At 44.5% G+C, this 25,594-nt stretch overlaps 1 protein-coding gene across 1 annotated transcript in view; it reads left to right on the top strand.

Moving 5' to 3' along the window:
• Window positions 1-11,164: 11,164 nt before the first annotated feature.
• T265_01863 (hypothetical protein) overlaps window positions 11,165-25,594 on the top strand; it is a gene marked incomplete at both ends in the record, with an annotated part of 54,190 nt that continues 39,760 nt past the window's right edge. Inside the window, one exon of the mRNA XM_009165989.1 lies at window positions 11,165-11,397. The remainder of the gene's footprint in view (window positions 11,398-25,594) is intronic.

Below are 25,594 nucleotides of genomic sequence, written 5' to 3'. Positions count from 1 at the left end.
CAACCCACACGAGCTATGGTTCTGAGACAACGATTGTCGCACACCTGAAGACGTCTCAGGTCCGCTGCTCGAATAGGCCAAGTCTCAAAGCCATACAACAAAACAGCCCACACTGTATCTTGATACACACGTCCCTTCAGATTCAGGGATAAACCCTTCTGACGCCATAGGTGTCTCAAATGAGCCACCGCGGCCCGAGGCTTGCAGATTTGTGCATTAACCTCATCTGTCCCACTACAGTCAGAACTAATACAACTTCCAAAATACGTAAAACACTCCACAACTTTTAGTGAGTCTCCCTGGATTGTAAGTGGCGTTTTCAGTGACTGCGCGTTCACGAGCATGACCTTACACTTTGTTGATGCAAAGTACATACCAAAGGACGGGATGATTTTGGTCAGTTCATCCAAGAATATTTGCGCCTTCTCCTCCTCTTCGAACACGAGAACGATGTCGTCAGCGTACTCTAGATCGACAAGGCTTCCTTCACAGGATATTTGAACACCAGGGTTTTGGAGACTTTTCATCGTTCGTCTCATGATTTCATCGATCATGGAGAGAGTGGACATTCCTGAAGGACGCCGCTTTGCCTACGGAAGCTTTCGGAGAGCCCTCCGTACACTCTCACACGTCCGGAAGTCTAAGAATACAAAGGACTTCCGTGACATTCCTTGGTGGGCAGGCGTCTGAAGAAGAACAGACCAGTCAACCGAGTCGAATACGCCTCGGAAAACCAGGAATACTAGAACTGTGGGTCGCTTATACGCATGGCGTTGTTCTAGCTCCTGAAGAAGTGTGAAGATTTGGTCAACGCAACCCCTACCAGACCAAAACCCCTCTTACTGCTCTCGAGTCAGTATCTCACGAGTCACCCTAAGGCGAAGAAGCACAATTGACGTCAACAGTCTCGTTACGACCAGGGTCAAGCTGATCCCCTGTGTTTGCTACACTCACTACGCGCCCCTTTTTTGAAAACTGGCACTCTCACCGTCCCCAGTTTTCTGGGACGGACTCCTTTTCCCAAATGCAAGCAACTCATACACTCAGCTGAACACTCCCTTGGTTTTGACGAGAGACCCACCTCGAACTCAGTTGAATCTTTCGTTTGTCGGATTGAGCTTTGCTTTACTTGAAGTTAAAAGCAGTTTTGGAGAAACTCTAATGTTTAGTTCCATACTTTGGTCCATACTTTGGCAACATGCGTCGCTGAGGCTTCATACAGAAATGTTGGACCCCCCGATGAACTCCTCTTGCAGATTCCTCACCGTAGACTCAGTGCGTATTTGGGCGTCCCACTTTCAAATTGGGAACCATCTTTGATGGCTTTTACAGGACGAATTCTTTAGACGTTTGAATGCATTAGAAAAACCATGAACTATTTACGTGACATCTGACACAGCAGTCATCCAAATTGCCGGAATGAGGTATCTTGCAGTATTAGCTGAGTCCAAGGATGAAACGGATCAAGGGTGTACTGACAACTCCAAAAGGTCTTGGCCACCAAATTTTTTGTGGATGATGGAAATCGTGATTTAACGAACGATGAGACGCACATTTTCAGAACCCTAATAAGAGTAGAACTAACCGAGTTTACTTTGTTGCACAGTGGTCTTGAAACAAATCTTTCATTGCATACCTTGATTCAAGATTGCGGTCAGGAGCAACCGAATACGACAGTAATCAATAGACGTCATGGGGGTCATCGGTGACTGTAACCTCTAGGCAACTGTACCAAGGAACTCCCAAGTTTAGGTGTGCAAGTTTGTGATTTTAAACTGTGGAAATTGGAATCAAGGCATCTGAGAGATACCGTAGAACAATAGAAGTTAAGTCATCCAAAGGGAATCACACTGTAATATATCCGTAAGCTCCATAGGGTGTGCATCAAATCTCCGATCGACCTTCTTGGTCAGTGCCATCAGATAAATTGTTTTTTTTTTTAACTTCCGCGAACGCTAGCAACATTTTGGAACCGATCGCATTGGGCAAGGTTAGATTTTGGATCTGATTGAAAATGTCCGCCTTTTGGGAAACAAGTAGCAATTCATCTGGCCTTCGCCTTCCCTTAAGTTGTGGTAACTAACCGCATCAATTCTAAAAATCATCAATTTTATATCATAATGTGGAATAAATAGCAGCAAGTCAGTGAAACGAAGCCGATCGTATGATGGACCAATCAGATCCGCTTATCAAGTCCAAAGCAAGATGGCAGCTGGGTGCCTTGTACGCACAAACTCGGTCGGTATTGATTGATTGGCATAGTCCCAGTGAAAGTCAACAATCGCAAGTTGACACTGAACAGTCAAATTTTTAAACTGCACCGTGATCTGTGCTGTGTCCAGTGGATAGAAAATCGATGACGCAATTTTGCGGTCCTCATCTTAAGGCAAGCAGTTGATCGGTTAGTCAGCTGATTTCATTAACGGCACAAATGTGCTGAGACGCTTTCGCGTAATCTCTGCCAATCTGTGTTCTACCGCAGCTGCATGTGAACTGGAAAAAACGTGTACGGCAGAGAGATTGGGTACGGTACACTTGACATACATCAGAGATTGAATTGTCTCGTTAACAGGAGCAGGATTAGCTGAGCGAGTACAGCTGGGTGATGTCTCTTAGAGTGAAGTTTGATAAACTCGTTTTCTTTTTCGCCAAGTCTCCGCTTACGCCAAGCGGTGTTATGGGCATTGATAAGTTTTGCTGTGTAGCAGTTAGAAACCAGCAATCTGTTCTTCCTGAAGAGACTCGGAACTATGAATATCTCAGGAGCAATCGAAAAAGTGTACCCCAGACTTCATTTATAGATCCAGAATTCGCGCGAATTCAAATATATCCCTTGCAATGTAATCTGTGAGAGCCTCACAGATGAGATTTGAAATGCCGGTCAACCGTCTGGCTAGCTTGTGGTGAGCGGAGTCGAGTAGAAACAGAATGAATTTCAGAGTGACTACATCTCTGCAGATTTTGAATACTCTCCGTATCCACAAAATTTGCTTCCAACTACGAAGCGTTCTCAGATGACCACCGACGTCTTTTAAGTGATCATAAAGACTCCCCAACTGGAGTTCGGTGGGCTGGCAATCGATAGATTCATGGGGTATCTTGGATTTCATTCCCAGAGATAAAACTTGCGACTGCGTTTTGATTCATTAGTCTGCTGGTAAATTCTTTACTGCGACTAAACTGGAATTTGGTAAAATGCATATTTCCGAGGTTACCCGAAGTATTTTGCTGGATTTCTGGAATGTATTATCCTCTCAGTAAACTGTTACCGAATTTCATGCAGAAAACTACAAGAATGCGATTCGCAAATAAGTTGAAACGCAGAAGCATTTTTTTTGGTACACTCAAACAACATTCACTTGGGCAACGCACTAATTTCAAAACTTTTGTTCGGTATTGATTTCCAAAATTACGAAAGATGCCACGTGAGTGAACTAATCTCAGAATGTTGGCACCGTTAGTCGAGTCACGTGACTGATCGATTGGCCGCGAACCTGTAAGCTTAGACTTAAAAGCTTGTCACAGAGCTGGCCAAACAGATTCTATCCACTCAATACAGAAACGACCCAGGTTCAGTGTTTAAAATTCGTCAGTAATGTCGATTTACAATTCCTAGCCCCTCCTGGTCCATCTTGACCGTTTAATAACGATCCGATCTCTGCGATCAAAAGGCAGTCACACAAGATACTGCTATTGATGAACGCTTCTAAAACGCATTGCATGTCCGTTATTTCGGGCTACTGTGAACAGACGGTTTTCTTCATTCTTTCGCGATCGAGAGTGACACATACTTTGAGGCAAGAGGACACAATAGGTCACAGTCAGGTCAATAGATCCACTTCAAGGAACTCCGTGTTATAAGGTGACCGAGGTCTATGAAGGAAATAGTAACGCCTTCTAAGAGGCCATCATTTGTGTAGGTAGATCCTCACAAGCTACAGAATGTCAATATGGCCAGTGACATCCTGATTTTATTCGAAGCTATGACACCGCTCAACCAAACCAAAAACAGCCTAGCTGAAGAAAGAATGGAGGCATGATACTATTCACAGACACTGCATGACCAGTTTCGTTCAACTCAAAACTCATCACGTAGGGAGCTGAAAGAATCAGTCCCTGACTAATACATACATACGGTCAAATATCGCTTTTAAGCGTTTATGCACGATAAAGCTCATGAAAATGGAGACTCGATGGAACCCCTCGACTGACGTTCCTCTACGTAACCTACAGCACGGAGGTCGCATGGAGATTCCGCCGTAGTAATAATATTCAATAAACTATTTTTGTATTCGAGTAACCATCCACTCACCCTTGTATACCTTCGCGGTGAAGTCTCAAGGTTAATCTGAAGAATATCAGTGGGTTGTTGACTACAAGAGAGCCAATCGACTCCCACCAGTCTTGGTGTGGATATGGGCTGAAATAGCAGAATCACTGAAGAAAGTCAGACACAGAAAAGCTCGATAACTTGGATATTCATGAGCTTCAAATAGACATGATGTGAACAGTCACCCATTTTATTAAATGTAGGGGAGATTTGAACTGGGACGGATGGGAAAACATCAAGTCCAAAAAAAGGAACGAAAGAATAAATCATTTTGGGTGCAAATCGATTCGCGATTTTGTGTTTACCGCAATTGCCCTGATCATATGGAGCCACTGCGGACGCGCATTGGCTCTCAGGACCTCTGACCGAGAACTAGCAGCTGATATCCTTCAGCTGTGCCAGTAAGGCTTGTCCTCTATCGTAGGCCAGATGTTAGAATGGCTCGGACAACCAGAGGTAGTAGGCCTCTCTTGAAGTAGGGCTCCTACCCAACAGTACACCCGACTGCTCACAGCGACCAAATGAAATAGGGTTAACTGTTGACTGTATTGTCAAATAGTGCTTCCAGAAATGCACATTACTGAAGATTCCAACAAATATAAAACGCTCGTAAGGTGCTTTGCACTTTTTCTTGACATAGTGACTTAACCTGCAGAATCAAACATCAGTCGGAGTGAGGTGATGGCGGGTCGTTTTCTTACAGGGCAATCTAAACCGTATTCGAAAAACTTGACCAATCCAATCACTCAAGCAGTACAACTGACACGCCGTTTTTTAGACTCAAAACTTCCATAGATTTTGCAAACAAGGCTGATTCAAGTACACTAGGGATACACGCCTACATCCTCACTTTTGCGCAGACAGTGGATATCATTAGAACAGGGGAGCTTCAAATGAGAACCTGTCCAGCTTTAACATCTGACTTTTCTATATAAATATATAAAAAAAATCAATATACCAATAAATAAAGATATGAAAAATAGTCTAATGTGGTCAATAAACCCAAGCAAGGACAAACTATATATTTTACGCTGGTGGTTCCTGGGGTTTTAAGGAAACGCTGACATCCGGCTTTTTACTATTTTGGTGAATTGGATAAAGGGCAATCAATAGTTCAGACTTGAGTAAGTTTGGCTTCAGATCACTTGTCTACACCAGTTCCACTCCATCCTACGCGCTTCATTCCGACCATCCTCGCATTCCTTTGGTTTACTTATTTAAAGCCCATAGCAATGAGTAATTGTGTGCACAAATGCTCTCCGAAAGCGTTATCGATCCCATAGAGTACACAAAAAGTGGTCGTTAGAAAAAATCCACTTGAGTACTTTTTCCATGGGTGGCTACGGTGCACTGTGGACGAATTTGTACAAAATATTGGAGTGTATCAATTTTTGTCTCAAAACAACAGCTATGGTGTCTTAAAAAAGAATCCCGATGCAACTGTGATGAATACATGCCATTGTATGTCTTGTCGCTCAGAGGATTACAGAAAAAGCGTAGAGAATCAAGGTGATTTACTACAGACCTCTCATAGAATCTTGTCGACTTATTGCGTCGAAAAGTTATGAAAATCAAATGATTAGTCTGTCTTCAAAAGCAGTTGTTGTGCAGGCAAACTTAGGATAACAAGCACCAAAATAGTGACAATCGATCATCACGTCCACTGTCGCACATGGCTGACCGGAAAACACAAGTCTGTTGTGAGACTTTATTCCCCATTTGAAATTTCCTAGTAACTTTGACTGACAAGTCAATCCGCGAACGACCTGTGAACATTCAGATACTTTATTTTTTGATTACTGAGTGAATTTCAGAGAATGTCACATATTGATCAGGTGACAGGTTTGCAACGCTCAACACTGTCGTTCAACAGTCTTGTGAGTGATGCTGTGGCCATTGATTTGTGCTACAACGAAAGTTCACTCTTTCTGTTGATTAATGCTCGGCGAATCGTGTTTTCCCTATCCTTTGAATTTGTCCAGGGTTTTACTGTGATAGAGGAGCAGTGCGACACTATTTGGCTTAGTATTGTCGATTTACCAATTGTACCGCTTCCTGTCAGTTGTCACAACATGTTGCGACATGGTTCGGATGACAGCACCTAAGTTCAAACATCACAACCACAAAATGGAGACGCTGATTACTGGTCTTACATCACGAAACCGTCAGACAGTGATGGTCACGTGACTGTTCAGACTATAGCCAACTGTGGGACGCGTCGTGAGGTGTGACTTGAATTTCATTGGCTAATTTGCCATAGGCCCGGACGGGAATGCGTCAGGTCCTTCGTTGAGGGTTCAGTCATTGGTCTAACAGCTCACTTGTGGTGCAAATGATAATGATGAAGCGGAACCCAAACTGACACATCGTAGGCGAATTCCGAACCGCCAGGGAATGATTATATCTAAGAGTGTATATTTGGTTTCTGAGGGTGCATTCAAAGAACCTTGAGTAGCTTGAACGTAAGCTTACTTTAGTTTCTCTCAGGATTTTTTGCTTCTTATCTAGCATTGGACAAAGAAATCAAGCTATGCTCGTCAGCTCTTATCTGTTCAAGAGTGGAGCGATGAATCCTTTGACCTGCAAACGGATCGTCGAATAGGAACATTCATCCGAGCAGGGACTTTTTGGAAGTCATGTGTGGTGAGAGAAACGTCGACACGATGTTTGCGAAGGGTGGCTAACCGTCTGCCGTCATCATTTTTAAGTTTTTTCCTCATGAATAACTCCGAGGAACATTCTCAAATCTCACTAAAAATGCTCACTTTGGGTCTTCTGACACTAAATTCTATATAGACAACTGCAACCGGTCCATACAGAAACTATCCGTCAAACATTAGCCCGGTAAGGGGTGCCAACCTTGGGCACAGTGCAACAAATAGTATTCGTAAGTGAGTGTGTTCCTTCTGAATGCCCAGTAAGTAAACGGGATTAATCTTTGAATCACAGACAAATGGTGAAAAGCAAATAATTCATTTTGATTTCATTTGGCATTATACACCTCGTGATACCAAATACGATGGGTTGAAAGCTGAATTTCTTTGCTAAGAGTTTGCGCAAGAATGACACAGCTTGACAGTGGACAACGAACTATTGTCTCCCAGTGAGGAGCTCCCAACATAGGAGCAACTAAGAATTAGGAATTACAGGTAGGGGAGCATCTGAGACCGACGTCTCGGACAGGAAACAATTCTCACGGTGTCTGCACATTAATCAACAGGCTCTTTGCTCCTGAATGTCACCCCGGTTTTCCTGCTTATTCGCCGAAAATCACTTTAGATGCGTTACAATGCGAAACTTATTTAACTCAACTCAAACAATCTATCAGACTTTCTAAGACACGAAAAAATCGCTCTAGTCAAACATAAGCATCTATCCCCTTAGTCTGTCTTACAACGGGACCTGTTAATCGGGTCTTGCACTCCAAATCCGTCAGCCATCAATATCAGCTGTAAGAATAGCATACTTGTCGTCCAGTGGTTTTACCTATCACCGTTTCGTTCGCCGATGATTTGGAGAGGTGGGGTAGGTAGCTGCGCCCTGGAGGCGGAAGCTGATAAATCGACGCGTAAATACAGCGCTGTTAGTGGACTGTTAAGTGGGGGGAAGGATTGGGAAGGGAGCTATGAATTGAAGGTAATACCTTATATGCGCCATTTATGGGCCTTGTCTGACAACGTCTCTAACCATTGATGTTGCTCGTCTAGTGATCCCCATCCAGGAAGACGGTAGTAACCAGCGCAGCTGAGTTTGCTGGTAATAGCTTTCACACTTCTCTGCTAAGTCATTGTTCCATTTCCCCTGGCTCGTTTCCATCCTTCAAGCGACTTTTCGAAAAGAGAAATTATGTCGATCGGCATACGGAGCACGTGGCCAAACCGGCCCAACCTGTGGAGTGCTATCAGTTCACCTACTGTTCGTGAGTTCTTCCTTCCGAATACCATTCGACGTACTTAAGCATTGCTTGTCCGGTGTTCCCATCAGACTATGGAAACGCTCCGAAGACATCGATGATCAAAAATTGAGAAACTTTTAAGTTCCTCGGCGCAAAGCGTCCGCGTTTGACACCACTTGATATGATGAGTTGAGGAGAGAGCTTCTCGCAGACTTTCACAAGTCCGCCGAGTTAGCGCACAGTGCCTTAAGGAGAATCAAGAATTTATGGGGGGCACCTTTGCTCCACAGACACTGCCATGGTGCCTTACGGTCCACAGAGTAAAAGGCAGCTTTCACATCAAGGAACACAACCACTGTTGGTTGCTGGAAGCAGCGCCGCTATTCCAGAATCTGTCGGAGGACAAAGGTGTGACCGATGCATCCGTCTGTGGGACGGAACCCAGCTTGGTTTTCACGGATTTGTCTCTGCCTGTGTTCAGTTAACCTTAGAAGGATAAGGCCAGAGAGCACTTTCAATGCCACAATGGTTTTCACACAGCGTCCGCGTACCCATTTTGAAGATAGCGATAAATGTCGACACGCTCCATTCGGCACCCAGTGGTCTTGTGGTCGAATTGGAGAAGTCGGACGCCGCTAACACATTTCGTCACGTTTCATTCACATGCTCACTGCCACCACAATATTGGTTTACCGTGGAGAGTTGTTGGGCCAGCTCAGATCGATGCTGTTTAGCCATGTCACTTCTTCGAAGACAGTGGATTGGCATGCTTCTTGCCGACTTGCGAGGGTATGAAGGGAAACGAACTGTCAGGCATGCACACACACCATGGCGTGATCGAAATCAAGTGGTGTTCTCCAGAAGAAACGGCAGTCTGGAATTGTAGCTCTCCCGCGGTGGTTGATGGCCACGTGGTCCAACTACGTCCACGGTTGATTTGCAGTTGGTAGCCGCCAGGTTACGCGGTGCGAACGTTTATTCTGAAAGTTCGTACTTGGCAGAAACAGTTCATGGTCAGCATACAGTTGGAAAAATCGATCTCCGTTGTCTGTGCGGCGAGCATCGAGTTCGAATCGACCGCCCAGATGTGATTCCACGGAGCTCGGACGACCTCCTTGAGCATACATATCGCCCTCCAGCACCGGACTCTGCATTTTGTTGACGAATGAGCCCGGATAGCTCTCGCTTGAAAGTATCCTTCCCGCCTCAGAACTGCACTCTGTTGGGGCATAAGGCGACACTGCAAACAGGCACCGCTTTTAGGCTGAACGGCATTGAGCTTGATTGAACTGGATCACTTCCGGGTCACCGGACACACTAAGGTAGAAATGTGAAAGAGCTGAGTTCATCCTTGGGGTTTCGAGTTACATAATCACGCTCGGGTCCTGTATGCGTGTTGCGAAGACACAGCATACATCAATTTTAAGGGAGTACAAGCAGGCATTGCCCGTTTGCCAACTTGGCAGAATACGGATGTTAAAAGTTCTTATATAGAAAGCACCTTGTGGATTTAGAAGGGTGTTATTTTGTTTATTGTTAGTAGGCAACGGAGAGCATAAGGCCCTTCAGTGAGATAACTAACAGTCAAGTGACCCAGTGACATTTGCTTGTGTGGTGGGAGGGGGTTGGGGAGGGAAATCGGTGGACACCAAACTGCGCGGGCAAATGATACTTCCCGGTTGCCCAGGCAGAGGAAGGGGGTTTGGTTGAGGTACCCCACCTTGAGCCTTTGACTCAAAAGTGTGACCCACAAGGCAGTGGGGGCCTGGCCTCTGCGCCTGGTCTCTGACTCAGAAGTCTGACCGTGAAGCACCGGACAGTATGGAATTCTTTGTGGACTCTGCCCTGAACCGATGGCTCAGTAGCCTGACCTACCGCATTGAATAATGATAAAGCGGTCACGGTCAACCATTGAGCGATCGGTGTGTGTCATTCTTAGTATCGACTTTTTCTAACGCGTCCTTGATGTGGGGTAGGCAGCATCACTGCTTCCATGCGTACGTACCTGCTGCTCGTCTGAGGGATACACCTTATTACTTTCACAGAGGACATTATGAGACTTCCCCTTAACACGGTTACTTGTATTAAGGGGTCTCGCTGCTCTTAGTCCGACTGCTCCCCTTTGGCCTTCCTGGCATAATTGCAACTTGTGGAACCAGTTTCCATCCAGTGTAGCCCGCCGGATCATTGAACAACTCAAACCCGACCACCACGTCAAGAAGGCAGCTGTAAGTTGGTTTGCACTTCAAATTCTGGACTTCTAAGCAAGAGGCTACCTGCATCGTACCAGGGGAAACTTTAGAATCCGCTAGTCTTTCAGTCAGTTGAGGCGTAACAGCCCTTCGATTGGCTCTCACTTCGATAGCAGATAGCATTATTCATTCTTCAGTCAGAAGCAAAATGATTTCATAGGACAAACGTCGCCACTTGAGAAGCTAATCAATAAGTCAACACGTGATGTGGTTTCTGTCACGCCATATCCTCTCTGAGAGTTAATCACAAGGCTATCTAGTCACTCCTGACCACATGGTTGAAATTTTAGTACGTTTTTCACCATATCTGAACTTGTGGGAATTTGTGATGTTTTATTCTACACACAAAATCAGGCACTTCGGCCATATCCAACGTTTTCACGTTTACCCAAGACAAACTTCGTTCTGAATGCAAATCAGGATACCGTTGTTTCAAATTGGAAAATGTTAACTGCTCCGGTCAGAACAGATGTCTACGTTTCCAAAAGCCAACCAAATCATAAAGTGCTGCGTTGCATTTCTGTTCTCTTGTTACTGTTTATTTGGCGCTGACAATGCGGCGTTCCAAAACAAAAAATCACACTCGTTATCGTAACCAAATCAGCTGCATCGAATCGATTGGTCGGCTAGATTCTGAATCCGACGGCAACCAATGAAAATGTAGTCCACAGTTAACGAGCGTGGTAATGAAGACTGTCATCAACTAAACCTGTGCGAGATGAATAAGTGCGGAAAATTCATTTCTTTCAACCCATTCTTGATCTAGTCNCCACAGTTAACGAGCGTGGTAATGCAGACTGTCATCAACTAAACCTGTGCGAAATGAATAAGTGCGGAAAATTCGTTTCTTTCAACCCATTCTTGGTCTAGTCGGATTTTCAAGCCCTTCACTCCGGATGCACACTGCTATTGTCTTGGTGGTGAGTCTGAAAGCACGATTGTAAAAGCCTTGATTCATTTAAGATGCGAATTGATTATTTTATGCTCAGTGAACTGTGATAAAGCTACTTATTTACCGTTGATGGCCCCACACGTCAAGCATTTATTTCCACGATGTCAGTACTAGAATAGATGAAAATCTGAGCACGAACACCTACGTAGAAGATTGAGCTATGGTCCCATCCGATCTTGTCTGCGGATGTTCTCAAAGGGACGCAAGCATTCCGCGTGCTTTTTCGGTACCAAGGATAGTAACTAGAACGTACGGGAATCATAAGAACGTACGAAACAGCGGAGTTCATCGGGGTTAGTGGGGCAACCAATTATACAAAGTTTCGGCCAACTGCGCTACGGGATCCAAGGCAGCCTAACAGTCGTATCGATTCACTTTTGAATAGGAAGCGAAAGCTTCGATTGGTTTAATGAGACGGCATGTATGGAAAGAAAATAACTTGAATTTTTCAAGCGCCTTGTTGTCAGCTCCTCACGTGTATGTATTATAAATCACTTGTGATTAGCTTGTTCCGTTTATGCTTTGAAACTCACAGGGTACGCAATGTTTCGTTTAGTTTAAACAACGACGTAGGTATGTCAGATAATCTAAAAACTGTGTTGCACACTTGTCAGCTCCTCGTTCTCAGTCAGTGATTCTCAGAGGCTAGTCTAAACGATATGGTATTGACACCCCCGCGTTCTACACTTATTTATGTTGGATAGCAGAGAAACAATAAGCCCGTTCGACCTTTTTGAATTAGCCAATGTTTAACCTAAAGGATGAAATTTCACGTCGGTTTATTCGGCATTTAGATGACTATGGTAGTCACGTGACAACGTTAGTACTTTCATCAAAAGAGCAAAACTTCTGACTGGGGTTTCTTGGTCACCTAAGCATTGATGACGTCACTTCGGTTGATGATGAAACGTCTGAAAACAAATTGCCCATCTCAGCAAACAAACCGACGATTAACATTGTTCGTGTTGATCAGAGTAAACCAGGCAAAAAGAAGTGGGCGTACTCATTGCAGGAAAAGTCGACTTGTGAATATGGAAGGTCAATCCCTCCTCAGCTATAAAGTACAAGTTGAATCTTGGTTGGCTGATAGGTTGCAGCAGGCTGGATGGCTGTCTGACTAGATTATTGATCTTGAAAACCTTTTTTGTCCTCCAGATGGTGTCCGGTATTAGCGACACAAAGTTGTAAAAACTAAACTCGCTTCATTCAGACATATGGTCGTTCTCCAACCACAATAGATAATGTTTTTGCGGTGTACCGGTGGATGGAAATAGGCTACCAAGAAAAAATTCAAGTCCAGGTGGTGGTGACCCTCAAAAAATGCCACCAATTCACCATACATTTGTAGTATCACCTTAACTGGTAAGGAAAGTCGGCTGGCAGACAGAGCAACGGCCGTTTATACAAACCAATCTGTTGGTAGTTGGGAGTTTTTGTGGAAATTTCTTCCTGTTAGGGAAGGCAATCTAGTGTTTCTCTGCTTTAGAGCATAGATTTCCCTTCACTTGCAGGACGAAATCTCTTCACTTACAAAAACAAACCAGTCGTTTGGAATTCCTTCGAGCAGCAAGCTTATCAGAGTGTCTGAGTCTCAATGAAGTCGGATGTCTCCCCAGGCCGGGGCGGTTGAATACATCAATGATTGGACTTCCTGCATGGACTTCCCAATGGGCGAGATGGTTCAAGTGGTTAGAGCGCGAATCTATTGACCGGAAGGTCCATGGTTCGAATCCGACCTCCGCCTCTCGACTTCCCCTGTCTAGGCTTGGGCAACGTGGCAGTATCCCTCGTGCTTCCTACGGGTAGCATGGCAGCTAGGCACCAGAAGGGTGCTACACCTGAACGCTTTATGGGTTCTTGTATGAGAAACGCACTTGGTAAAATCGTTGGTCATAGATTGACAGTTCCGATGCCTGACACAAAAACTACTTGTTCATTACAGCGACACCACTAAAGCCCGATGTACTTTGGACATGCAATCTGACGAAATATTTGACACAGAAATACCAACCTGAGCATACAGGCAAAACAAAAGTCTGGTCTATCAACACTTCCCCTAATAGCACAAGTTTTTCTATGATTGTGCTGCACGAAAATTGTTCAATCTATTTACTGGGTTTTTACCGCCGGGGTTATAAGTCACAGCGAGATGAACTGCGTCGACGAGCGAGGAATCTGAACTTCACTGTTTATAAAAAAACAGAACTACTTTGTAAGACGTTTACTTCAGACGATCTTGTGGTGAACAACTTGAAACCAGATTCCCCCGATTTTTATCAGTAAACTCCTATGATTCCCGTTCCGAACACTCGGCCAGTCTGCGATGTGGCCCACCCTCCATGACCGATTCCTTGGGCATCTGGCTTCAAAAGAAGCGCAGGCTATCACCATGCGAAGGACATTCCATACAGTTGTTCTTGGGCTGACTGACTCATCTGATGTAGCTGCAGGTGCAAAACTGCTTTGTATGAAGAAAAAAAACAGATGTTTTGATGCGTCATCCCCTAAAAAACACAGTTGTTTCCAACCTGGAACAAATTATGAAAGGTTTACAGTCCGCTGATTCAGTGAAAGCAGTTTACCCCAATTTTTTTTCATAGTTTCCTTGTGCTAATTTTTGGAGGTGGCAGTCCGGACTTATGCATAGGTAGCTGAGTAAGGAAAGGCCTTGAGTACACCAGTCAACTTACTTTGGAGCTTTTCCAGATAAGCCCCACCAAGAAATTAATCCCCGTTATCCAAAAAAGATTAGAAAAAAGAGGTAATGAAAGTTGTACTTTCATTTTTCATTGAAGAGGGTGAAATTGGGACATGTCATTAATCATTTGCATGAAAAGGTCCGTTTTTCGGTACCTCTGCCTCCAAACGAACTCACACAAGTAGCTGTGTACCGGATTGGCATTTATTCTGTATCTTGCAGACGTACCAAAGAAATTCGACGAGTTGTGTGTTTGAGCTCCAGTCGTTGGATCCACAAAGTTTCTGGTATGATTAATTCATGTCAATCATCATCATCATCATCACCTGGGCTGCCAGAAACTGCTGGAGTCTGCAAAAGCCGAATGGCGCAAACTTCGCGAAGAAAGTTCCTCCAGTCCACAGCGGTCGTGTGGCTAACAGATAATGCCTCTGAGCAGAATTTGATTTTCGCCAAACTTTTGGACCAGCAATAAATGAACAGAATTACTGTCCCAAACTCCATCCTAGACCGCTCCAGCCAAGTTGCCTTTCGAAAACCGATTCCTTGCCGACACTGTCGGGCATTACACATCCCCCTATCAGAAACGTTGAAACTGTCATTTGGTGACCATTGTTACGTAGGCGTTGCTGATGGATCACTCTGTGGTTTTGCAAAAAAACGTATTGCCATCTCCTTGTTATGAACCGGAGTTGAATTTGAAAGCGGCAGAATGTTCATTTGAGGTCTTACGTCCAAACGCGGAAAATGTTTGCATAAAATGAGCCTAGACGAGTGGAGTCAGTGAGTTAACTAATTCAGTTACGCGAACTAAACATATTCAATCGGTCTGAAACCGCGATTCTTCGGAATCGGGTCAAACAAAGGGTATCCTAATCATGAAAAACCTGACAGGAGTGACTCCTGCTTCACTTTCGACTTCTATTTCAAGCCTTTCACTCAGAGTTCCTGAGTTGCATGCAAACTTGCTACATATACTACTTAAGTAAACAGAACCTACCCAGACCCATGGCAAATCGACTAAACTCTCTTACAACGAACTTCTAGACACTTGAGAAATGGCTGTTTTTGGTCACGAAACAGGTGTACATTGCACAACACAACTGAGCTTGGAACAATTGTTTACCTAGGAATACACAGGTCTATTCATTTTTCTAATTCGGAGGGCCAAAATGAGATCTGCTGTCGAGGAAAATGTGGCAGCTCAGGTAACGTAGGCGTGCATTGGTTTGTTCGCTCAGCTGCTAAATTTGGTTATCGAGGCTGTGGTATGGGATCAGTATGTCTACCACAGATAGTTATCACTTTCCAAAAAATTTCACCATATCATAAAATAAAAGCTAAAAATCTGTCCCTCTTGTAACACTTCCACAACAAAATAACCTGTCTGGCATCGACAAACCCAAAACTGTTCCATTTCTGACTTGGTTGTTGTGAGATGCAATGAACTTCACTCATTTGTACGTCTCCAAAAACTGGGTGTGTGTGTGTGGAAAACCTCTGAGCAAATTTGGACAGCGTTTTGGTACAGCAATGACGTGATGCCAGGAGTCACCGAACTGGGTCAAGAGTGATTAGGTGAAAAAACAGGTCGACCGAATCAGGGGGAATTTGATAACTGAACCAATGATACCTACAGCATGCTAAGGGAACATGGCAGACAGTGCACATTTTCGTGTTCGTCTACAGCAACTGGACAGGCCAGAGTGTGTTTCTGTGCCTGTAGTGACAGTGGTGCGATATATCTGATCTGGTTGAAGCATGACCTTTAATCCGGGATAATCCATACGGAGGGGGGGCGAAAAGGTGAGTTTGTAAGAGTCAGACAATGTCAAAAGTTGGAATGACACTTTCCTGCGGACGGGCATATCAAGCTCCGTGTTACAACCTGGTAAAATTGTTGGCTTTCGATCCGGACCGAACCTAAAAACGAGAAAGTCGCCTTTCTTAAAATGTGTAGGTGAACAGCTCAGGGGTCAAGTTAGGATTCCCTGTCTAGGTTTTGGCAACCTGGCAGTATCCCAGCCCTCGTGCTTCCTTCGGGTGGCATGGCAACTAGGCACCGAAAGGGTATTACAGCTGAACACAAGAAAGAAGTTAAGATTGAAGGGCGAGCCTTGCAGGTATTTGAAATACGTGGTCACCAGTCCATTCACCCGAATGTAACAGAGTTCTTCGGGAAACCCAAGGACGTACTATTCTGTATTTTGTTCATATTCATACCACCTTCGTTTGGATGGTCGTCTTCTTGTTCTGGCGTAATTATTCTGGTGAGTCCACTCCAAAAGGAAGCACTGGATTCGAGTTTTCCTGTCATTAGAGCTCATCGACAGTGCATATCCAATGGTCGTGCTGGGATTTGAACTCCGGTATTTACTATAGCCCTGAAGGGGCACCATAACTGGAGTTTTGTGTGCCCGAAGAATACATACATCTTACATTTATACGTTTTTGAATACTCATTAAGTGAGGCAGGTTATTCGTACTCGCACAAAAGTGATAGATAAGGTCCATGTGTTTAGCGACGTCTGTGTGAGGATTTCGAGAAAATGTGGTCCAATGCTCCCTGTTTATTGTGTCTGCTTACACGTGGACGGACTGAAATTGCCGAAGAGAGTTTCCAAGGTCCATTAGGTGCCCCTCACAATGGGTTTAAATCTCAGACATCGTTGCGGTTGCTGGTGGCAGGAGTGCCTAGGTCGGCAAACTAACCACTGCTCAGGCCAAACTGAGGGTCTTCTTGGGTTCGGCAGTGCGTCCTACTGATGTGTGACGATCACAAACTGTTCTTTCAAAGCATCGATTTCTGGATCAGCTAGGATTGCTTAGCAACGTAGTGCGCACAAGCAATTCAGCCCCGAATCAAAGTAGATCACAGCGCTAACAACTACCGGTAAAGAGATTCGGTTACTGCAAGCCGCTCCTTTCGAAATATTTGTATGGACCCTGATCATGCACTTGTCCGCTACCGCTTTTTGTTGCGCTTTTCCAGTCTAAACATGACGTGCTCAACCACAGAGAAGTACGTGGGGCTAAAAAATCAAACGAACCAATCTGAACGGCCTCCCAGAACGCCTGTCGAACTATCCGATTTTGGATATTAGTGGCCACTGAGATCAAGGCCGGGACTTCTGTCTTCGGTACAACCCAATCACCGCATCCAAACGGTGGATCTCTGATAGAACTGTGGCGTTGTGAGAGGCCTGGCGGCAGATTACACTTGGCCCGACCCACAATGCAGCCGGACGATGTAAGGTGAAGCTGAGTGTCCGTACAGACTGGGAAGCTTGGTGGACTAAATAGGACCAAGAAATGGAAGATGCGAAAAATGCATGGAACTCCCTCAAGCGGTTCCATCTGATCTGCTGAACTGACCGTCGGGAGCACCATGTCAGAGGTCAAAATGGCTCCTGATATCCAGTGGATCAGAAAGTTTTGACGGTTGGGCACACCACTTCGAACAAGAACTAAGTTGCTACCTCCGTTCTGCACTGCCGGTCTTCAACAGAAAAGTGGTTGGTGAACATGAAACCACCTCCATCCTTAGAAGCGTCTGTGTACTCAAGCGTCATCGTGCTGCTGGTCATGATGACCTTACACCTGTTCACCCTATTTGGGTTTGTATGGAAGAAAGAAACTGCCGCAGACAATTGGGATAAATCGATAATAGTTTTCAAAATAGTAATCGAATGGAATGCAGTAACCATAGGTGTGTTAGTCTGCCTCCTGTTGTAACAAGGCTTCTGGCATCAGTGATGACTTACGCAGCACGTGAATCCCTAAACCCCTGAGAATCAAGCGGAATTTCTACCGGGTTGAGTCGACTAGATCTTGAAACACCGTTATGTGCTAGAGCAACGCCACATGCACCGGCTAACCATGACCTTGGTGTGATTCTGTCAATTATCGAGTGATGTTGACCATACTTGCTCAATAGGGCATGCCCCAGAATTTTGTAAAAGTAATCCGGTCCTGGGAGTGTGAGGCTGAATGATGAGCCCTCGAAAAGCTTCCCCACTAAACTGATGTCTGACATGGATGTTCACTCTCTTCATTTTTGTTGGAATTCTTCATTGATGAAATAATTAGACCAATGTTGGAGTGTTCAACCAATTGCTGGTGAGAAGCTTGTCGAGCTGGAATACGGAGATGGCATCTTGCTCAACTGTGAAAATGACGGCGTGGAACAAACCCAGCTAATAACCATCGTGGCATTCTTCGGCATGTGCCTTACACCTTCAAAGTGCAAAGTCATACTTCAGAAGTTCTCTGAACATACGCCTTACAATTCAAAGGAGAATCACTGGGTTGGTTGTGAAGAATTTTACGTACTTCAGTAGCTGCCTAATCTCTGACGCAGGTGTCTGATGAAGTCAGTGCACGAATCTTGTCTGCTATTGTGTGCCATTTGTGGCGTAAAAAAGGCACATCGCCGCCGCGTGTTCTAGACCTCAGTGAGAGCTGTAATGGGTTCCGTGACAGGGCCTCTGCTGACGGATGATGTGAACAGTCTTCAGGTTTTAGACCACTGCGAAACGTTGTTCGTATCGCATGACTTCAAAGAGTTTGTGATGGGATGGAGTTAGAAAAGCTCCAATCTTAGTTCGTTATAAAATTTCGCATTTACAGCTCCTTGTACGAACGTACTTCATCGAGTAAACAAGGAACAAGATGAAATGACGTTAAATTATTTCAACAGTTGAATATCTGACTTAAAGGGTCGGCCGATCCGCATGAATAGGGACCTTTTCTTCAATCAAGGGACACTGCATTCAGCCCAGTGTCATCACGCCGGTGCACTTATGAAACTGACCCCGTTTTCCGAATATAAGCTTCTGATTGTGAAAAGTATGACATTTCTTGTTTAAATTTCAACAAGTGAAGCTCCGTTGTACTCATTGGATTTTGTTATCACAAACTTCCTAACCGGAGTTGACGTGACCTTGTTGTTCGGTTGGCACCCAAACGACAAGGGGCATAGTGAATGAAAACAAACAAATGACGTCATCCAGTCGCATAACACCTACTGTAACGGTACGGTAATCAGTTAATCGTGTGCATTGAGCCGCACTCATACACGGCTATTGCATATCCAAACGAATTCTGTAACATTTTTCGTTATTAAAGTAATCACGTGATCACGTCAAAGCGTGTTTCATTTGAACTGAAAATAAGCCTTGATTGAATTTTCGAGCGAAGGATGTGTCTAAAAGTGACAACGAATTTCTTATACGAATGTCCAACCTAGTCTGTCAGAAGCACACATTCGAGATGATACCCGAAAAGTCACAGCCATCAAGGCTGTTTGACCGACTGCACTGAATTAGACTGGTTTCAAGTATTGCAAACAGAAATAAAAAACACGAGGATGCTTTTAAGCACGCATTGACGTCACTTTTCAGAGCAAGCCTCTTTAGTAGCTCGACTCTATGTTGATGTATTACATCTAGGGCAGGATAGGCATGAGTTTATTCTTGTATGTGCAGTTCATGGTTGTACGTGGGCTGGGATACTGCCAGGGCACCCACACCTAGACAGGAGGACGATTAGGGTCCTCAACCAAAGCCTTTGGCTCAAAAGCCTAACCGCAAGGCAGTGGTGTTTGGCGGAAATGCAGATGCATTACCATTTCTACAAGTCACCACATGTTCTAACCCCCAACCTGGAAGACCAGGAGACTGTGTTCGTCAGACCTCTAACTATTGACCAAACTGGTATGAGAGACTCGCTGGACACTCTCCAGTATAGCTCAATGGATCGCCGAGGTACGCAAACCGTCACACCACGGTAAGGTCCTGTCTCGTCGTGACAGATAGGATAGCGTATTTAGACAAATACAGCATCGCTTTCCAGTTTCATAAAGGAATAACAGTAAATTCAAGAAATTGTATGGCATAGACTGGCTTCACTTACAGGGGAAAATCTCAGTTGAGAATTGGACAAAAATCTGAATCTGGGGATCGTTTGAGAATAATCTAACCATCGTCAAAGGAGTCCCGGATCTTTTCCAGATAAGCCCGCCAAAAAATTAAATCCTGACGCACAAAATGATTAGAAAAAAGAGGATATGAAATTTGTACTCTTGGTTTTTATAGAGAGTGAAATTGGGATAGGATATGTCATAATTAATTAGCATGGAAAGGTCTGTTTTTGGTACTTTTGTCTACAAACGAACTCACACAAGTAGTTGCCCACTGAGCATCGGTGTGTGCATTGGCGTTTATTGGGTGTCTTTTAGACCTGCCTTGCGTTGTTTTTACGGTGAGATATTAGCGTTTCATGGATCTCGACGTGTAGACCTTAGCCGCCGATAAATGTTGGAGTCTGCAAAAACCGCATGGCGCAAACTTCGCGAAGAAAATTCTTCCAGTCAACAAAGGTCGTCTGGCTAACAGGTAATCCCTCTGAGCAGAATTTGATTTTTGCCAAATTTTTGGACCAGCAATAAATGAATAGAACTCCATCCTAGCCCACTCCAGCCAAGTTCCATAACCACTCCGTGGCTTTGCGAAAAACGTATTGCTATCTCCTTGTCACTAACGGGAGTTGAAAGCGTCAAAATGTTCATTTAAAGTTTTACGTCCAAACGCGGGAAATTTTTGCACAAAATGAGCTTAAATGCGGATAAGGAATAGTTTTCATCAAAAATAGGTCAAGGTTGTGCGTGTACATTAAGTTGGAGCTGGAAAAATGTGGCGGGGCTTATCTGGAAAAGATCCGGAGTCCCATACTCAGATTTATTCAGTTTAAAACGAAGCTCATGGGTTGGTATACTACAAACTAACCTGTTTAGATTTCCAGCTGCACAAGCCAGTGACCATGAGCTGTGGAACAATCATTAGTGAATTGAACACAATCAATAAAAGTAAACGATTGTTCTGCCCCCTTACTCCAGGAAATCGCTGACCAGAATAGAGCAAGGTAACTCCTAGAGAACGAATCTACCAGACAACAGTCCAGATAGCCTAAGATGAAATTAGACCCGAACTAATTCATCTTTTCTGAGAGCGTTACTAGAACATTCCCCAAAATTGATGACGCCACAACGAGTCAAATTTTGAACCCGAAAAACAGCATTGCTATTCCTCTGTCAGATCCATTGTAAGCAGTGCTATACAGCCCATAAAGTGGAAACAAGTACACAACTAGAGGCAGGCGCTGGTCGAAATAATCGACTAGTACGTCCACGAAGATAAACGACACAGGTAAGCGAGTTAGTATGACAGGACTCAGTGCACCCCATACTAGAGAATCACTGCATTCCGTTTCACCTATCAACGATCTTCGGGTGAGCCTGCTTCACACTTACAGAGATGGTGCGCTCAAGCGATAGCCATCCCCACCCGGCTATCTGATCAGGGGCTATCTGCGGTGCACGATAGATGGCAGCCACCTCACCAAATTCTGCGCGTGGTCAGATCAGTCAACCAATCAGATCACGTCCGAGATCATTGACCTTCAGAGGGCTCGATCAATATGAGGCAGAACGTTGTTTGGTTTGTGTCGCTTAGGTCTGACACAAAAATCAAATTGTTGCCGAAACATGGAGCAATAAAAATTCTCTCTTCAAACCAACTTTATGAGAGCATGTGTGACTTTTTCTTATAGTTTTGCTTGGGAACAGCCATCCGCCGCACCAGAAAGCCGATCGTCACAAGGTTTAACCCAGTTATACCATTGGCTGCTGTTCGGCTCCCTATTGGTCTGCCTTCTCCCAATTACAGCTGGCCTGCAAGCGTTTCGTAATCAGTCCAGGTGATATCACTAGATTGTCCACTATGCTTTCACGTAACAGGTTCTGCAACCTCTCTGACTTGGTGTTCAGTCACGTGTGCATCAGGGCTTACCTACCAACTGAGTCTAAATCTTGTGAATATTTGATGAGTATACACGCGTTCTGAGTCATACTTTCTTCTAGTTGCCGTTTGCATAGTAATGAGGTCTGGTTGTATGAATCTCGGAGATGCGTAATTTATCCAACTGCGATGTCTTCATACAAGGTCTTCAGTGCAGTGTGTGCTTTCAGGTTTCATATACCAACGACCCGCATTCCTGGCCACAATTCGATCAGCTGTTGCACGATTAACAAAATCGATTTTTGTCACCGTGGTGCAAAACTGAGTGCGTGTGAATTACTTACTGCTTAAAGGAGAAAATATCTGTTATTCCTACCCATTTTAGCTAGATGAGAGAAACTGAAATGAGTGGAATGAAGGGTGGTCTTTGTTAAAAAGTACAACGGACGAAGATCACGTATTAGACAGTGTTAGTCGCAATAACAGAGAAGTAGATATAAACCGATCTCAGGGGTTCAGCAAACCGACGCCTCAAGCATACGACAGCCGTTCGAACATTGTTCTCAGCCAACCGTTTCAAGGAATAATCAGATCAGCTTGTTTTTTATCGGAAGCCAACCAAAAGAAGCAATCTGTGAGATGCCCGTCTAAGTAGTGACATAAATACTTGACACTTCGCCACTGAGTTCCTCAGATCCCGTGGGAATATTCACGAGAAAACAAGTGGTAAGGTGTTGCTTAGGTCACGAACGAGGATGCTTCTATAAACCTAGCTACTTTTCTGTCTCTTGGACCAACATATGTTACACGTTTTCCTCAGAAAATAGGAGAATATTGGTCTTCCGTTTCCACCCAAGTCAAAACATTCGACGACGTTTACCGAAAAAAGAGAAATGAGTTGTTAAACCAGCTTATATATGACAAAACGCACGCCCTATATGAGTCTCATAGAAGTGCGTAAACTGTGTTTGGTCACAGTAGTAACAGCTAATCACCCTACTGTTCAGACGCTTTCAATGAAGACGGCGTTGGTCCGGCACTCATCGTCACATTTGGGCGCGTTTGCGCGTCTGGTTGCGTACCGCATTTCTAAGAAAAAGTTGCCTCTCACTTGCGACAAATACACGCATTTGCAAACACAGTTGGTTTTCTCGAGAGACTCAGGTGAATCCCTCGTTTATGATGTTCTTCAACTGAATGTGCTGCATATTGGCCGCCTCATGTTGGCACGATACTCAGAACATCGCAGTATATTTTCATGAAGGAAACTACTCAAGGTTTTGCGCCTACCTGATGAGCCCCAGGAAGGGCGAAACCGATCATTGCCTCTCGCCTTTTTAATGGTTGTGTGGCATTCGATATTTTGTATTGCTGTCAGGCTGCTTAAGTTCTACGAGTTCATGAAGTACCTATTCACAGCGCATTTGACAACTGGATTCACTCTATATGTACGAATAATTCTCGGGTTAAACACTCCAAACAGCAGTTATGTCTTCAGAGGGGGCGAGAGGGCTCAATTGGTTAGAGCGCGAATTTACCGACCAGAAGGTTCGTAATTCGAACCCGACCTCTGCCTCTCGACCTTCCTTGTCTAAGTTTGGGCAACCTGGCAGTATCCCAGCTCTCATGCTTCCTTCAGGTAGCACGGCAGCTAGACACCGGAAGGGTGTCTGGACGATGTTTTTAAATTTTATGTCTTTAAAGACTACGGAAACTGTTAAGGGGAACCGTTTACTAGGTTGAACCATGCACTACGTAAGCAAAGTTTAAACTTCAGCGAAGTTTTACTTTGCCATGGTAGCAGAATATGCCACAGATGGTAGAAAAGCTGCGCGAATTGAAAGAATACTTTCAGGTAACTGATACCAAAGTAGTTGTTACCCGCTGTTTTCTGTTTCCTGATTTGCTTCTGTCAGGCACCTAACGACTGCTTCTGCCAAGCGATGTCTGTGTTTGTGTATGGTCGAAAAAAACGAGTAACTGCATGCTAAAATGCGAAAAAAAACTGGTTACGGAGACAAAACACCTACGAGACATAGTTTCAAAATTGAAAGGAAGGACAGAACCCTTCAGAAAAATAATTTTGACAGGAGCTAATTTTTCCACCGTGAACCATTTGAAATGACAAGGAAAGATTGCTTAGCTTCTGACTAGCTGATTTACTGCTTAGAAGAGAAAAACACAACTAAGTTGTTGTGTGTTATGAGACTGGATCGTTACCCTTTTGGTGCCAAGCGGCCATGCTACGCGAAGGAAGCACGGGGGATACTGCCAGGTTGCCCAAGCCTAGACAGGAGAAGTCGAGAGGCAGAGGTCGGGTTCGAACCACGGACTTTCCGGTCAGTAAATTCGTGCTTTAACCACAGAGAAATCTCGCCCTCTGCATCCACTGCATGAGACTGGATGCAGTGAACGTAACAGCCAGTTTGAACAGTTCGGAACCTCCATGGAGCATTCTACAAGTGTAATACTCATTTGAAGAACATGCAAATTTTGAAGTCAAACAACTCAATGTAGGCTGATGTGGTATTCTAACGCCTTCTTAATTGAGCGTGAGTAGTGTGCTAGTCAGCAGAAAGAGTATCGCTCATTTGGATTATCCAGTCCAGCGCGGGAAAATGCACGATTAACTCTTTTAGGACGCGCGGATCTCAATGAAGCAACATACCAATCGGGATTTGGTCTTGTAAGTGGAATCAAATCATGTCAAAAAGCAGGGAAGCACTGTATGAGCTAGTTTTTAGGGTTTGCACCAATTGTTGGTCGGTTTGCATTTTTAGCCGGGTACTTCGAGCTTCCCTGGAACTACGTTAAACGCTGCTTCTCGGGTTTTCGACACTGGCTGGTGCTTAACGATACTGAAATTACCAACTCACAGCCTCGCTATGAAAAGCGTATGATGTGCTATATGGTTTCTAACAAACACTAAGCTAAAACAGCCTATTTGAGGCGGCAACGTTGATGTGTTTCTTCGAAGTAGCAACTGTCAAATTGTTTGTCGATACGGACAGGTTGTCACTCCCAGTGGTGCGTAAGCAATTAATAACTTCACCCGGATAGTCTAGCCTGAGGACATCACAAACGAGAGATTCAGCTGGGTTCCAGGTGAGTCAATCGAAAAACCAATTTAGTTTGCAAACGAGTGTATATTCGCCAATTTTGTGCAATTTGGTTTCAAGTAGTAGAACATAAGGTTGATGGAAAACCAGGATCTGCGCCTACCTGATGAGCCCCCAAAAGGGCGAAACCGGTCGTGGGCTGTCGATGGATTTTCAGCAACCTTATGAGTAGTACATTACAAAGATAGTTCACATAGCTTTCACCAATATAGTTATTTGATGGCACATCTAACTGTTCATCGCCTGTTTCTTCAATTGGTTTCCTGCTTGTTGTTCTGCCGAATTCCCGAGGTGTACCCATCTCTAGACGACCACTAGTGACCATAAGTTCGACATGGTTGACCTGTCTGTCTGTACTGTGACCAAACCTAACATTGTCCCACATCCCATATTCGCCGTCGGCCACTTTCTACCAGACGAATGTGGCTTATTTTGTTAAAGTAACATGTGGGATTGCACCGAAGGGTTGTCGCGTTTGTTGCAGCCTGATTGTTTTGGAAGCGATTCTCGCCAACAGTTATTCGCATCTGTTCCGATCACACCGCTATTTTG

This window comes from Opisthorchis viverrini, assembly GCF_000715545.1.
Source record: "Opisthorchis viverrini unplaced genomic scaffold opera_v5_21, whole genome shotgun sequence".
Taxonomy (NCBI): domain Eukaryota; kingdom Metazoa; phylum Platyhelminthes; class Trematoda; order Opisthorchiida; family Opisthorchiidae; genus Opisthorchis; species Opisthorchis viverrini.
The sequence above is the reverse complement of the archived record's forward strand: the minus strand, read 5'-3'. Positions and strand labels throughout refer to the sequence as shown.